Raw genomic sequence first — 16804 nt, 5'->3', positions numbered from 1 at the left:
TTGCTGGCCCCCTGAGGTTGCATCTAAGGGAGGGATGCCCTAAAGCGGGGGTGTGAGGACAAGAAACTGTGGTCCACAGGGGTGGGGAAGATCTCTGTCCCAGGGAGACAAACGGTAACAAGACCCAAAGAACAGTAAGAATCGCCCCCAGCTGTGTGGTGTGGGGAGGGGCAGGGTTTCCTGGCCTGGGCCTGGAGGCAGGGAGAAAGCAGAAGAACTTCTCCGGCTGATGACATTGACTGCAGAGACAGAAGACCTTGACCTTTCCCTTCTGAGTGAAATAGGGTGCAAACATTATGCAGAGATGCAGTCTTTGCTGCAGAGGGAGGGAGGGAGCGCGCCAGCAAGCATTTGTCTGTGTTCTGCCCTAGAAATGCTTCAAGTAATAAAATCAGGTTGACTTAAATCCATCACCCCCTCAGCCTCCCACAGGCACCCACATGCCCTGGTGGAGCTAGGGAAGAAGCCTGGGGACCTAGCCACATAACGTGGCCTCAGTCTCCTCATCCGTACACCAGGGGATGGGACTGAGAAGAGATACCAGAAAGAAAGGGGGGGAAGAGAGAGGGTAGGGATGGAGGTGAGGAGGAAAAAGCCACGATAAAGTGAGAAACACCCAGAGCTCAGAGGTTTGGTCTCTGGTGAGTCAGGGCCTCTGGGCCGTGCCTTCCACACCTAAAATGCAGAACTGGGGACCCGGGGGTAAAACAAGCAGGTTATAAACCATAAAGTACCACCCAAATTCACATGCTGAATTCGCAATAAAAAGCATTGAGAAGAGAGGCAGGGAAGGCTGGGGGCAGGGAGCCAGGGGAGATCCTGTTACCAACCCTTCACACCTGGGGATGTGGCTAGACAAGAGGCAGAGGGATGGGGAGCGGGAAAGAAATGACCAAAGATGGACCAAGGGACACATAAAACCTTCCCTTGGTGAGGCAGTTTGTGTTCCCTCCGGGAGACAGAGAATGCGAGCAGCTGTCAGTCGTGGGCTGTGTCTCCATCTCCAGCTGAGGAGCCTGTGCCTGGGTGAGAACAGCTGAGGCGGGGCTGGGCCAGGAGGAAGGTTCCAGGAATGGAGAAGGCAGACTCGGGCTTCGAGGTGTTGTGGAACTCCCCGATTTCCGTAACTCTCGACTGAGGAGGCTGGTGTGAGGGGGGCGTGGTAAAAGCCCGAGGCAGTGATTCGAGAGGCGAAAAGAGAAAAGTCTGGATGAAGGAGTTCTGGAACGCCAAGCCAAGCTGGGACCTTCGGTCCATGTGGCCCAGCTCCACCCATGATCCCTCCTTCTGCTACTTGTGTCTGGATCTCCATCTTGGCATGAGGCAAGGCCAAGACAGGGGAAGCACAGGGCCGGGATCAGGGCAGCCAGCTCCCCTGGCAGGCTAGATTTATGATTTGGCTGAATTGGGGAGAGCGGAGTCTGCAACAATCCAAGGTATTAAAAGCGGCCCAGTGTTTCCTGGAGGAGCCGCTGTGCCAAAGCCAGGGGCATCCATCTGGCCTCTCTGTGTAGTACATTTATCACCCTGGAGCCTGGAAGAGGGCTGGCCTCCCCTCTGCCATCTGTGGCCACAGCTCCCAGCCTCAGCAGGTGCTCCGAGGCGGGTAGCCTGCTCCCTTTCTTAGGATCCCCTCACACTAGGCTCTCTAACTGGTGCCCGTCCTAGCTGGTAGCTACTTCGCTTCCCCTGCGGATAAAAAGCCTTGGTGTCAGAGAGGTGAAAGGACTCCAGAGACAGCTAGTACTGTAGTTTTAGGCTGTGTTCTTGGAGCTCTGGGGTTTCCCTGAGCCTCCTTGAGAGTTGCTGAGAGAGGCGGAACGTCCAGGGCCCCGTCCCCGCCCACCTGTGTAACTCTGCTTCTCTCTGATTTAGGTAAAGATGTTCTAGAGAATTTTGCGTTTGAAGAATGGGTTCGGCTGCTAGAAACAAAGTTTGAAGGCCACAGATCTGGTCTCATTTCAAAGAGGAAGATACAGAGGGCCAGAGAAGGTCAGACCCTGGCTAATTGCTGGCAGAGCGGGGACTGGAGCCCAAACCCCTTGGTTCCCCCATTGCTCCATGGTACTGGACTGCCTCTTTTGAGGTGCTGGCCTGAGCATGCATGGCCTAGAAGCGCTCTCTGTTTCCCCTCCCTGTCCAACAGAATCAGGCCCACCTCTTGAGTCTGGGTACGAGGCTCTCTCAGCCTTTCCTCTGCCAGAAAGGGCTTCAGAATGTACGTACACCATGTGCAGCCTAGGCAAACCCACCACAGGTGTGAAGTGAGACCTCTGTGGTCAGCCCCTGCTTACCACCTCTTCAGCCCAGGAGCTGGCCCCACATCATCCCCGTTGGCATTGGTGATTATCAAGGGTTTCTGGAAGAATCTGGTAAAGTTGGCTCTCTTCTATTTAGGCTTCAGTTTGTCCATTTTGGCTTTTTCTTCTTCTTTTTAAAGATTCATTTATTTATTTAAGTAATGTCTACACCCAACGTGGGGCTCAAACTCACAACCCTAAGATTAAGAGTCACATGCTCCACTGACTGAGCCAGCCGGGTGCCCCGTCCATTCTGGCTTCTGATTATTGGTGCCGATCCAGCTACTCTCTGCCTCAGTCTCTGGATTCTTTTCCAGAAAACCCCGAACTAACATTTCATTCTGGGTGGGCGGCTCTCTCTGCCACCATTACCAGCAACCGTGCCCATTTCTCTCCTGCGGTTCCTATGGGTCCTGTTCTCCAGCACGGTTGCTCCGTTTCTGTTCTGCCTCCTCTGCTGGGCTCCCTTTCCCAACACTCCACCCTTCAGCCTCTCCCCTCTAGCTCTACACACTGGCTCTGCTCCTTCTCCACGTCTCTCTGTGTCTCAGAGCCAAGCCCTTCTCTGCTCAGCCCACCTGGAGACCTGCCCGTTGTAAGGACCTGCCTCAACCATCTCAGGATTCCACAGATGAAGAAAAGTAGGGGCCAGGCTTTCCTGAGGGCCTGATATGGGCCAGGCATGGGGGAGGCACATTACATATTTTATCCCATTGACTCCTCACAACAGTCCCATAAAGTAGATGTTAACATTCCCAGTTTTCGTGCAGGGACATAGAAAGTCAGAGGTTTGGCAGTTTGCACAAGATGCCACGGTTAGTAAGTTTCAAAGTCCTAGTTGGGCCTAACTCCTGAGCCCAAGCCATTACCCACAATACCAAGCTGCCTGGGTCAAGCTCATGACTTTTAGGTCTTGGGCGGGACCTGGTGATCTTTCTCCAAAGCACTCATCCTGTTCCAGGTCCTTCACCCAGTTAGTGGCTTCCCCATTTTCCCTGACGGGGAAGTTCCACGATGGCTGGCTTCTCCTTCTCTGCTAGCCCAGGACCCCTGGGGAGGGTGGAGAAGAGGGATGTGGGTCTGTGATGGGAGCAGATGGGGGAGGTTTCTAGGCTGTTCGTCTTCAGGAGCATGGGCCTTGGGATGGGAGCAGGGAGGCCAGTGACCAAAATGGGGACAGAAAAGGACACGGGCTGGGAACAGGAGAGATGGTGCCGTTGACTTTTGTGAAACACTGCTTCCTCTGAAGTTGTTCCCCGAGAGTGTGAGGGAGAGGAAGCTGACTGCTGACAGCAGCAGCTGTGGAGGCGGCAGGAGCTGGAGGGGTGGCGTTATCACCCTGCGGGGCGGGAAGGGGGATGGCGTCTCCTGCCTGTTCTGGAATCTATGTCTGTCACCACCCATCCCTCCCCCCACACACCCTCGGGCTCAAAACCCAGGAGGAGAGAGAGGGACAGACACCCCAGGAAGATACACACACCCTGCCTCTCACACTCCTGCTCACATGCACACCCACGCACAAACACGCACACGAGCGCAGACACACACACACGAACTCTCGCAGGTCTCTCTTTCTCTGTCTCCGTAAGCATCGCCCCACTGCTCTCTGGTCCAGCCAAAGTTGAAGTATTTCTGGGATGAGCAGTCTACTCCGTGAGGATAAATCATCCTAAACCATCCTTAGGCGCCTTTGAAGAAACTCAGGAGGCAGAGCCAGCCCTTGGTGGGGTGGCCAGGAGGATAGCCTGGGAGCTGGCGATTGGTGTGTCACCGGCTGGAGCGGTGAGCTGTTTCCAGCGCTTTTGTCTGGTGCTGGGAGCAAGGCTCAGCAGAGGGAGGGACAATCGGAGCCACTCAGGCGGGTTGCTGCCTTGTGTCCTGCCTTCCTGGTGGCCAGAGCGGGCTGCCAGAGCCCCTAGGCTGGACCGAGACCTTTTCTTGCTAACCTGAGCACAGAAGCCCGGGTTGCTTTTACCAGCAAATGTTTCTGAAAGCAGTGGCAGCAGCCTTGGTCCCCTGGACTGAGAGACACTAGCAGGGACTCAAACTCTGGCCCTTCATCATCCCAAGGAAGCCCCCAGTCCCTTTCAGAGACCTGGGAGCTGGGCTTGCCTGTGACCCTGGCTCTGCCCCCAGGCTGCGGCTAGGGTCCTGAGCTCTAGCGCTGGGGGTGAAGAGCAGGTGCGAGGCAGCTCGCCTGGGCTCTGACAGACAGCTGGGTTGCCGGGCTCACGGAGCTGGTTTCCTGGAATCGCTTCTCCTGCCTGTGCTGTGTTTGGGTCTTGCGTGTCCACGGCTGAGCTGCTAGTGGTGAGTACTTGGACAGATGTGCCTTTTCATGTTCACTGGCCATGCCCACATGAGTCACTGTGGCTAGCTCTGCAGCTTTATTTTCAGAGAATAGACATGAATTTGCCTCACCATGCCAGCTGGGTGGGGTGGAAAATCTAGAGAGCAGGGCCAACCCAGACTGAGGAGGTGAGGTTTCACGCACCTGGGGCCGCAAGTGTTTTTTCAGAGGACTGAGGGAACCTTGGAAGGAGTAGCCTGTCTCACTGAGTCCCCATCCTGGTTGGGTGGAGATGTGTCTAGGGCTGTGTGGAGGAATGGCCGCCCCCGAATGCCCGCTCCTCACAGGTATTTCAGGCTTTGGGGCCAACTTGCACTCTTGCTGCCCAGCCCCTGTGGGTCTAAGGGCTGAGTGAGGTTCCCTCTTGTTTTCTGCCCTGTGGCCATAGGAGAGGGCCCTTCGGTTCTTCTCCTTGCTCGTGTGGACGCTGGGCTGCTGAGGGCTAGATTGTGCCCTGCACTACCAGCACAAGGCATTGGGACGGAGGCAGGTCTCTGTCTCCAGGCTGGGGAGACACAGCCTTGGGACTCTGTCTTTGTCATCGCTCTGTACCCTACCTACCCTTCTCAAGCGTGGGCCTTGTTGGTTACAGATATGTTTTCAGCATGGGCCGCCTCTGGGAACAAGAAGGTCTGGGAGGCCACTTCATGCTGCATGAAGTCATACTTCTTACATTCCTTTTCTTTTTTTTTTCAAGATTTTATTAATTTATCTGACACAGAGAGAGAGCATAAGTAGGCAGAGCAGCAGGCAGAAGGAGAGAGAGAAGCAGGCTTCCCACTGAGCAGGGAGCCTGATGTGGGGCTCGATCCTAGGACTCCGGGATCATGACCCGGGCCGAAGGCAGATAATTAAGGACTGAGCCACCCAGGCTCACCGATACCTCTTCTATTCCTACATGGGCCCTCCACTGTCTCTTTGGACTCCATGGTCAAATTCCCACTTTCTAGCATTCCAAATGTGTCGGGGGTCATGTTTTCTGCTCCCTTACAATGGCACAGTCTTTGCTTATATCTGCGTGAGTTTCATACAGGGAATGTGTTTGGACAAGATGAGATCTGAAGTCCCTTTGGGAACATCTCCAGCTTTCTGGAGATTGTGGGCAGGGGGGACAACTCTGTACCCCATGTCCCATTATACCCTAATCCTTTGGGGCCTGTCTGAAATCTAACGCATAGGTGGAAAACTGTGATTCTGACTCATTTGAGAATATTGATCTTATGATTCCAAAATCACGGCATGAGGCTGGGGCAGCAGTGTGTGGTTAGGGTGGGTTTTCTCAATGGTGGAGCCATTGACATTTAGGGCTGGATAATTCTTGGTGGGGTGGAGGGACTGTCCTGTGACTTGTAGGACATTTAGCAGCATCCTTGGGTTCTACCCACCAGTAGCACCCTTTTTTGTGACAGCCAAAATCATCTCCAGACATTATTAAATGTTGCCCCGGGGACAAACTTATACTCATTGAGAATTCCTGGTTCAGGTTAATGCTGCTCTTGCTACGTTCTCTCCTTTGGCCTCATGGGTGTGCGCCCAGTGTGGCCAAGTGAAGTGTAGCCATCTCTGGCCCGGGAATGCAGACACCAGGGTTCTGGGCCTGAGTGATCTCACTTACATTCCCACCCAGTCTGGCCTGAGAATCACTTCTAGCCTTCCCCTGACTCCGCCAACTTCCAGATCTCCTAGTGGTAACATCGTGGTGAGGCTCAGAGGGGGCTGGGTAGGAGCCCCCAGGAGGGATGGGGCCTGGGAAAGAAAATCCCACTGCAGGATATCACCATTTCTTTCTGACATTTGCCCCAAAGACAAAACAGCACGGAAGCCAGGATGGGTCCAGTCCCCAGGGTCAAGTATGTACACACATACTTGCTTGCTGCTTTCTGGACCCTGTACTGAATGAATGATGTGGAGGTGAGCCCTGCCTTGGGAAACTTGCAGAGTGAGGTGGACATCCTATTATGTACCAATAAAGAAATAAACCAATCCAAAGGAATCTGTGCCTTGTCTGGATTAAGTTTCATTCTTCTAGGCAAATTATTTCTGAGGACGAATAGACAAGGGGAGAAGAAAGTTCTTAAGTTTCTTGTTTATCAGAACCCCTGTGGGGTCACAGTGGTCTTGCTCTTTATCAATCCAGGAGGACTTCCTGAAGGAGGAGATATTTTAGAACCTATAATGCGGGTGGGAGGCAGCATGGTGTGTGTGTGTGAGAGAGAGAGAGAGAGAGAAAGCATTGGACCTTTTAGCTGACAGTGATTTTGGGGGAGCAGGTAGAGAAGTTGGCTAAGGAGTGTCCCTCTTTCCTCCTTGAGTAACCAAGGTGCCAGCCCTTTTTCTTCATGCCTCCCACGTACTCTGCTGAAACTTGTCTTCTGAGCTGGACGGTAGACTCTCTCACCCCCAGCACAAAGGAGGGACTTACAGAAAGCCCCATGTTGCAGAGAAATTATGGCCACATTCTAATTTGTGGATAGAGCAGAGATGTGCTTCAGGTGCATAAGCCAGCAAATCATTGCCTAATCGGCCTGCTGGGCTTTGAAATGCCTCATGTGGTCCAGTTGCAGTATATTATGTCTCCTAGTGAGGCTTGATTCTGCTGGGTAAGTTTACAGGTTCCCACCAAACAGCATCTAGATGGCAGGGATGTGGAGGTGGCTGGGCGGTGGCCCCTGGCATCGTAGTCACCCCAGATGAGCCACAATGCAGGGTCCCTACACTCAACTCTCCACGGTCTCTCCCAACTACGTGGACTCTTTTCCCCAGCACCTCTTTGGGAGCCTTTGACCTTCCCTTTCCCCGGCCCCATGTCCCTCAGCGAGCCAATTTTCCCTGAAAAGCTTGATGGGCCACGGAGAAGGGGAGAGAAATCTCATTACATGGAGAGTTTGGGGGCAACACAGAGCTCTGTGACCTGCAGCTTTTGAACCCATAGTGTTGAAGTAAGGCTCTGAGGTTTGCAGTGTCGTGATCCTAAGACAGAGCCGGGTTCTCACCTATTATTCTGTTCTGTTCTGAGCTGGTGGGTCATAGAGGAGCCCAGGGCCTGCAGGCAGGGCCAGGCCTGGGTTTATGAAACTTCCAGGACTTCCATGAAATTCATCCACCGTGGAACAGGGACAGAGAGGTCACTCAGAGGGACAGAGGCCCTCGTTTCTTCCACAGAGAGAGCTCGTCAGTGAGCCCTGGCAACATTAGGCAGCAACCCTAGCCCAGCCTCCTCTGGCCCACCACTGCTTCTGCGTGGCCTCTGGGAAACAGCAGGGCTCTGAGCCCAGGAACCGGTAGGGTGGCCATGAGAAGTTTCTGAGAGCGTCACAGATTCCCAGCCTAGTCCCCTGAGAGTGGTCAGACTCTGCCAGCACGTGTGCTCTGTGCTGGGCAGGGGCAAAAAGAATTTTTCCCATCAGGAGCAAGGAGAGAAAGATGTGGAGAGGGCATGTAGAAGGGTGCTTCTGCCCATCCCATGCCGGTGAGCAGCAGGAGCGCTGCTGGCCAGCCCCAGCCTGGGACTGAGCCTGAAAGCTGAAGCAGATGTGATTCCTCTTGAGGAAGTATACCGAGGGCAGAGCCCACCCCTCCAGGAGCTGGAGGCTACATTCATTATGGCGTCCGTTTTGTCATCCAGCTTTCACGGAGTGCTGCTAGCCCTGTGCCCGGTGACCCCATCCCCAGCTTCCGGGAGCTCACAGCGAGGGGGAGGATGGAGGCTGGCGGAGACAAGGTGGCCCGCACACAGCTGTGGGAGCCCACTTGAGGTCCAGATTAATTGGGTTTTTGGCTCTTCTCCCAGCAGAGCTTTCCAGGCTCCACCCCAAGGCTTTTGGGGAGATAACTGAGATGCGGGGTCAAGTCACAGCGGGTCGCAGTGGAGCTGTTCCCAAACTGCCAAGTCCTAAAGGGGCTTGTTAAACTCTGCCCCCCCCCCGGGGGGCTGGCGGAAGGCTCCTCAGTGCCCCTCAATTCTCTGCACTCAGTTAATTGCTTTCCACAATCTGTTCGCTCCCTCCCGGCCTTTCCTCCCCCTGCTGGGCCTGCCTGTTCAGCTCTGGGACTGTCCCTTCCTCCCCACCGGCCCATTCAGACCCTCCAGGGGGAGCCACGTGGCTGGTGTTTCTGTAGAGCCTACCTGAACACACGGAGGACAGAGAGGGGCTGTGTTGGATTTTCACTGCGTCTGGTGTTTTTCCTCTCCTTCAGCTCACCTCCACATTCCCCTGTTCCCTTTCCCACCCCAGTCCGCGTGCGGTCGGGGGGAGGGCTCTGGAAAAGGGGCTGTTAGTGCCTGGCTCTACCATTAAAGCCCCGATGCTTGTCTCTTGCCTCACATATAAAGTGAAGGGGAGTTCTAGATAGAATGGGGGTCCTCATCGTGAGGTCCTCAGACCAGCAGCATCAGCAGCACCTGAGAGCTTGGTAGGAGTGAAGATGCTCAGCCCTGCCCCCCACAAGACCACTGAATCAGAAAGGCGGCAGGTTTGAGGCCTAGCAACCTGTGTTGGACATGCCCTCCAGATGATGCTGGTTCAGCCCATGTCTGGGGACCACAGTTCTGGAACCCAGTCAGGCCCCTCTCCAACTGCAGTGCTAATGCTGGTCTCATCATTTTCCACCTGGCAATAACTAGTGACTTGCAAAAATCCAGCAGCCACACTCTGGAGCATGGACAGTTATCCCGAGGGCGTCATTAAATTCTCAAAATTAAAAACAAAAAAACAAAAAACCCAACTCAAATCAAGTCTAAACAAAGCCCACTATTAATACCCTTCGTTTTTTCCAGAAAGGACTTAAGGTAGTTTGCATCCCAGGGGCTTAGGGAGGAGCCCGCAGAGCTGGGCCACAGTCTAGTGAACAATAACAGAGCATCTGCTGTGGGGGCTGCGGCCCTGAGAACCGCTAGCGGCCGGCTGCTCCCTTCTTTTCCACAGGCCCCCCACAGCAGTGCACACAGGCCTGCCCCAGTAACTTTAATAACACCTCCCTCCCCGGAGGAGCAGAATGCCCTAACATCTCTCTCCTGCTGCTGGCATTTAGCCCATTGCTGAGTTAATTCAAGCAATACTAATAACCGGCTTGCCGGTGAGAAGATCTCTCGCAGACCCCTAAACCCTACTCGCGGGGTGCTGATAACAGCTTAGGAAGCTTGTCTGGCCACCTGCAGTCATTCACAAAGCAGCGCTAGACTGAATTCTGTGATGATACCAAAGGAAATGGAACTTTTATCCCTGCCCTCTATGAACCAGTGGTCTAGCAAGGGGGCCGGGGGCCATGCTGCTGTCCTCAGCATTTACTACGGCTCCCTCTGTCCCCCTGCAGGCCTTTCCCCTGGCCCAAAGCCTCTCTCCTTCCATGGTGCAGACAGCTGGCATCAGTTTCCTGGAGGTCCTCAAACCCCCACTGGTCGGGCTCCATCGGGTCACACCCAGCATCCCACTTTGCGCTGGTTCTGTGAGCAGCCGGCCCCAGCTGAGACCTTTCCCGGCCTTTCTCTGGTCTCCAAGGAGCCTGCAAGAAATGCAGCCTGAGAAAACGGCCTCCCTTCCCTTCCCCCACTGCTCTGTTCTCCTTGCCCACTCCTCCCCCCAACCCCCAGCTCCCCAAGGCTCCCCCAGGCCGGCAGCTCCTGCCCTCCCACACTCATGTTTTATGCAGAAACATCCCCATTCTCATGGAAAGTGCGGCAAAGTTGGGGAAGGAATTCCAAATCTCTTTTGAAGGGGGCAGAGAGAATGAAGGCTTATGGAGGTTAACCTCTGCTGAGAGTGTTTTCCTGGCTGAGTTGATGCCCGTGTGTGTGTGTGTGTGTGTGTGTGTGTGTGTGTGTGTGTGTGTGTTCCCCTTGTTTCCCTTGTGCCACCGTTTGCAGGGGAGGGGCGGGGTAGGGAGTGAGGGAGAGGACAGACACACATAGACACCCACGCATGCACACTTGTGTCTGGAGCCGGCCTCACCTCCCAGTGCTCCATCCTGCCTCTCCTTCTGCTTTTTGGGGAGCACCAGAAGAGTCTTATTTTGGATGTAAGCATTTTCATAAATTTGGGAGACTCAGGGAAAAGAGATGGTATGTTTTTTCAAATAATAGAAAATGGACATACATACATAACTTTCCTTTTTTTAGTTTTTTTTTGTTTGTTTATTTGACAGAGAAAGATACAGCGAGAGAGTGAACACAAGCCGGGGAAGTGAGAGAGGGAACACAAGCAGGGGGAGAGAGAGAGAAGCAGGCTTCCTGCTGAGCAGGGAACTCAATGGGGGGCTCAATCCCAGGACCTTGGGATCATGACCTGTGCCTAAGGCAGTCACCTAATGACTGAGCCACCCAGGCGCCCCCATATAAAACTTCCTTTTGGTGATTTCACAAAATCGGATGCTCCTTTATTTTGAAACATCAGAATGATTGTAGATAATTGATTTTTTAAAAATAAAATGAGTTTGTTGGGTATGTCAAATTGCTAGTCCATCCTGCTAATTCCAAGTTTCCTGTGGTAAAAGCACCCGCCCATTCAGAAGCCTGGCATCTCTTCTCTTCTGATCGTTTTTTTTTAAAGAAGTAGTAAAACCTTGAACAGAAGACTCCATCTGTAGTACACTTAGAACAAGACAAAGGACAGCGTTATGTTTTCTGGACTTGCTGCTGGGAGAGACAGAACAGCACTTATTTTCAGGAAGGAAATTGTGCAAAAGAAAAGAGAGAGACATTCCCAATCTCACCAGACACAATTTGCTCCACAGAACGTTCTCCAACCAGCCAGATTCTCTGAGCCCTCACCTTGAGTCGTTCTGGATTCTTCCAGCGCTGCATTTTTAGGGTCTTCCCAGAGTCTTGGAAATTGAAGATTCACCTAGATTGAGATAAGCGGCTCTCCTTTTTCACCTGTTAACTTATCTCTTGATCTGCGCCACGTTTTTCCAAATATGGCTCCATGTCTGCCACGTGCAGTGAGAGTTGGGGACAGATGGGAGCATATTGGGGGCATTAGCTTTGGACACCCCTGCCCCAGCTTTCCCTAGATCCAGGCCCCCCCAGTGATGCCGCTGTCTGCAGCACTGAGCAGATGACGCATGTTTTTGTGGCTTGGTCAGGCGCTGTGGCCATTTCCCTCCTGCCTGTGCACATATCTGGATCCTGGACCCAGGGCTTTCACAACAATTTGAGCTGCCGAGGACAAAATTTTTCCCATACTTGATTAAAGCAATTTGTTTTACTTTCCTCTGTACTTATAAGTGGAAATGTATTTGGATTCCCAGGAACAATTGATTTTTCTGGAGGTCGTTTCGAAAGGAATGTCAAACAAGGTGCATCATTATATTCAGACGAAAAGATAGATGTAGTTCGTTTAACATAAAATCTTACTGCATAATTTTTAGAAACGGCTTGGAAACATAAAAACTCTCCATCCTCAACACTTTATTCATTCTGAAAAAGTTTCAGAATCCAGAGATATATTTGAAATAATCTGTTTCAGAGAAGTCCTTGGGACCAAACCAGGGTGGAGGGGATTTTTTTTTTCTCCTTATGTATTTCTTCTAGGCCTTCACATTTTCAGTCTTGTCCCTTGGGAATCTCCTGTGTTGAGCAAATTTAGGATGAAGTCTACCTTCTTCGTTCCTCCTCTGTAGGTTCCTTTGTCATTCTTTTTTTTTTTAATACCTAAAAAAAAAAGATTTATTTATTTATTTATTTGACAGACAGATTACCAATAGGCAGAGAGAGAGAGAGAGAGAGGAGGAAGTAGGCTCCCTGCTCAATCCCAGAACCCTGGGATCATTACCGCAGAGGCTTTAACCCACTGAGACACCCAGGCACCCCTCCTTTGTCATTCTTAAAGAAAACCATTTAAGGTGCTTTCAGAATTCTACTATGGCTTTTGGTTGGAGCAGAGGAGGCCAAGAGTGTCAGAGAGGGGGAGAACAAAGAGATGAAGACAAAAGGCCAAACCGAAGACCACAGATGGACATAAAGAGACATGGACATGGGGTGCCTGGGTGGCTCAGTCGGTTAGGTATCTGCCTTCAGCTCAGGTCCTGATCTCAGGGTCCTGGGATTGAGCCCTGCATCAGACTCCTTGCTGGGCAGCGAATCTGCTTCTCCTTATTCCTCTGCCTCCACTCCGCCTGCCCCCTCCAACTTGCGCTTGCATGTTCTCTCTCTCTCTCTCTCAGGTAAATAAATAAAATATTTCAAAACAAATAAAAAGACATGGATTGTCAGATTGGCAGCCCCAACTGACAAGTGACAAATAAAAAGGACTTTAGTGTCAAACCCAGACACCCTCCTAGCAATGAGCCTGTCCCCTGGCCACGATGGGAGTGAGGATCTCCAAGCACTTTGCCAGGCATCCTCCTTAGCTGTGGGTGTGGGGAGGTTGGCCGGGCAGATCGCAGAAGGGGGCCCACTCTGAGCCCTTGGACCGGCATTCACAGCTTCTAATACCTGGAGGCTGGTCCTATGTGAATGAGCCTCTGGGGTGCCCTGAGGGGAGGCCAATGAGAAGGGCATGGGGAAGGTTAGCTGGAAAACTGTGGGCAGACCCTCCGAAGCAGAGCACTGCAGGATGGCAGGGGTGGCTTCTCTCCGCGCTGCCAGCTGTTTCTCAATTTATCCTCCTTCATGGTAGGGCTGCTTAGGAGGCTGAGGAATTAATGTCTTTCTAGGGCCAAACCCTGAGGGTGACCTGCCCTTGCCTCTCTGTCTTCCTTTCTCTTTTCCTTTCGTGTGCCATGGTCCTGGCACCCCTCCCCTTCTTCACAGTGGTGTTGATGGGGGGGGGGGGGATCACAATAGCCACCATTTACTGAGCAGTTACTAGATGCTGGGCTGAGATGAACTGCCTGGGTCTTAGGTTCTTTTTGGTCAGTTTGAGTACTTCCAACCTTTATGGGTCAGTGAGGGCTATGGGCCCTACCTCACACCTCACTACCAGGTTGCCAGGAAAGGCAGTCTCAGGCCATATTCTCTCTCTCTGTATTGATTAGTGAACCAGCACAAAACTGTCTTATAACTTGTTCTGGAAGTTTGGGGAAGGGCCCACTTTGTCCTCTTCAGTGGGCCAGCAGCACCTCACCTGAAAGGTTGCCTTAGGACAGATGTCACAGGATTTGGCTAACCATTTGGTGCAGGGGCTCTGAACCTTGGAGGAGATGCTAATGAAATTGGGGTTTTTCACCCCAAAGAAGAGCTCATAGGGAGGGTGGCCTGAAGAATGACTCAAACGACTGGTTATTTTTAACACCACGATGATTTATTTTTTCCTTTTACCTTTAATTGAGATATTATAAAACAAATATAGAAAACCACAACATAGGTGTTTTAGTAGTGGGCTATATTAAGGTTCGTGCTTCACACCCACCCAGGTGCAGAAAGAGAACACTGGCAGCCATTCCAGAATCTTCTCTGCATTCCAGTCTCTGTCTCCATGAAAAGGTAGATGGACTATCTGTGTGTCTTTATGGGGTTTTTTGTTTGTTTGTTTCCCTGATGACATATTATACAAAAAAGCTGAGGCCTCAGCTTCCTGAACCCAGAACAACCCATAATTCATTGGACCTACAGCAGGAAAGATTAAAGTGAGACTGCACAAAGAATTTAGAATACTGGAAATCAGTGACATGGAGCTATAAAAAGGAAGAAAATCCGTGCGGTGACTGAGATGTGGTTCTCGTCAGGGATGGGGAAATAGAGATCACCCCAGTCCTGGGGCTGCCCAGGACAAAAGCACCCATGTCAGCAGGACACTGCCAAGGCTCCATGGTGGGGGAGAATGGAGACAGGTGGCAGTTCTCCCCACAGCACGCTGGCTGGTCTCAGAAGTCACCTGGTGTCGTGACCCCTTCTTCTGTGATCTGAGGCATGGTCTTCCTCCTGAAGCCTTCTGATCCTGCCACAGCCCATCAGAGAGAGTGACTCTTGAAAGAAAGAGTGACCAGCTGGGGGACAGGCCTGGGATCTGAGCCCACCCCATTCCCGGGTGACCAGGGCAGCCGAAAAAATACACTCTGGCTCCAGGCCCAAGGGACACCAGGCAAGGTGCCTGGAGGAAATGGGGCAGTGGAATAAGAGGAGAGTGAATCGCCTTCCTGCTTTCCCTCCATTCAGTGTGTGGTTTCCATGGGGCCCCAAGTGTGTTTACAGGCAGCAGACCTGAGCGGTGGGGGCCGCCGGGGACTGGGGCTGCAAGGCTGCGGGGACAAGAAAGGGAGGACTACGGGGCGGGCAGGGATGGTGGGGGCACTTGAAAAACCAAATGAAAAGTTGGCTGTCGAATGCTTTTTGCCAACCATAGTCAATTCTTAATTATCCCCGTAATGGGAGGGAGCAGTGGTAAGAATGATTCAAAGCAGCAAATAATCCCAAACCATTTAAGCTACATGATTTTTAAAAGAGAGAGAGGAGATTTCCCTTCCTAATGATGTCTGGCTCAGGCTGATGTTAAATGAGGGAAGTATTAACAGCGAGCTCCCTGGGGATCAAGGCTAGAAGCAGTCTTATTTAACATGTTTACAAATTATTTAGAGTTCACATTTCATGATTCTGTGAACGGGTGCTGGGAGGGGCTGTAAGTCCTCCCAGAAGCCAGAGGAGACCCTCTTCCAGGAATTATGCACTTATTGGAGGGAATCCCCAAAGTGGGAAATGAAGATGAGATTGGAGGTGTTAGGCTAACCAGGCGGATCTCATAGGAGGGCCCTGGTCAAAAGGGACACCTTCCCCCCCACCCCCCCCCACCCCCACCAAGCCAATAGCTAAAAAAAAGAGGAGTATGAGTCTTTTCTCTAGAACACTGAATGGCTCCCAGCTTCTCCCTGAATTAAGTGCACCTAAGGCCTTTCGTAACATGGTCCTAACCTCCTCTCCCATCATTCCAGCCATGCCCCTGACATTAGGAAAAACAGCCTGCAGGGCCTGGCGACTTGCCACAGTCACGTGGTTAGATGCAAAGCACTTGGAATTGTACCCAGAATTCTGACTCAGAGTCTTCCCATCCATCCATAGCACGCTGGATCCTGGCTAACTCCCAAAGCCGCACCTCAGTTCCTGCCTCTTCTGTCTCCGTTGTCAGGATTCTGTTGATCCCAGGTGCCACCTCTTCTGAGGACCTGTCCCTGTTCCAAAAGTGCTCTCTCTCTCTCTCCCTCTTCTCAGAAAATCGGTGGCAGATGTGCCTCTCTTATGGCTCATGTCAAGCTTTACTTATGTGACAGCCTTGGTGTTCTTGTCTCATTCCACCCAGACACCCTGAAATTTCTTGCTTAGTCTGTCCTCCCTGCGGAAAGCACGGAACCCTGCCTTGCCGTCAGCATGTGCTATCCACGGGTTCCTTGAGTAGAGAGAATGGGATCCTCTCCTGGAATGGGTGTAGCAAGTTAGAACTGAGCGTCATAGGGCAAGCCTGCTCTCTAAAACATGGTGCCGTCATTTCCCGACAGAGCCCTCGCCTGTCCGTTTTTCCAAGAAGCCATCCAAAGCTGATTTTCTACACATGAGCTCGGGCTGGGGTGAAGGCCACCATTTGTTGCACATGGAGCAGTTCCCGTGACTATATGTCTCCCAAAGTGTGGTGCCTGGTCCCCTGCCTCAGCATCACCTGCTGTCCCTGGGCCACTAGGAATCTCTGCAGAGCCTGGGACTGGCATTGCGACCAGATCGTCATGTGTCTAATGACAAGGAGGTCTGAGAACAGCTCCCAAAGGGCAGGAGGGCAGCCCTCTGGGATTCGTGAACGTCACGTGGGAAAGAATGTGCAAGCACATGTGCATTTGCACGCTTAGACCCAAAGGAGTCAAGTGTGTGCTCATGTCCATATTTATGGGCTCCGGGAATTGAGCCCCTTCTTACATCACCATGCCCCCAAAGTGCCACCTGCCAGCATGCCTTAAAAATATTTTGGTGAGGGGACACCTGGCTGGCTCAGTTGGCAGGGCATGTGACTCTTGATCTTGGGTCACGAGTTCAAGCCCCACCTTGGGCTTACAGCTTGCTTAAGGGAAAAAAAGGGGCACCTGGGTGGCTCAGTTGGTTAAGCATCTGCCTTAGGCTTGGGTCGTGATCCAGGGGTCCTGGGATCGAATCTCACATCAGGCTTCCTGCTCAGCGGGGAGCCTGCTTCTCCCTTTCCCTCTGCTTCTCCCCCTTCTTGTGCTCTCATGCTCTCTGTCA

At 52.3% G+C, this 16804-nt stretch overlaps 1 protein-coding gene across 4 annotated transcripts in view; it reads left to right on the top strand.

Annotated features, from left to right (window-relative positions):
• The window catches only part of SEMA5B (semaphorin 5B), a 112826-nt gene that overhangs the window by 29413 nt on the left and 66609 nt on the right, over positions 1-16804 (top strand). Inside the window, exon 2 of one of the 4 annotated variants that reach the window (XM_046003728.1) lies at positions 1876-1992. The exons of the other annotated variants lie outside the window; for them this stretch is intronic. The gene's annotated coding sequence lies outside the window, so the exon portion shown is untranslated. The remainder of the gene's footprint in view (positions 1-1875; positions 1993-16804) is intronic. 4 annotated transcript variants of the gene reach the window in all.

The sequence above is a fragment of the Meles meles genome, chromosome 4, assembly GCF_922984935.1.
Source record: "Meles meles chromosome 4, mMelMel3.1 paternal haplotype, whole genome shotgun sequence".
NCBI classification, from domain to species: Eukaryota; Metazoa; Chordata; class Mammalia; order Carnivora; family Mustelidae; genus Meles; species Meles meles.
The sequence above is the reverse complement of the archived record's forward strand: the minus strand, read 5'-3'. Positions and strand labels throughout refer to the sequence as shown.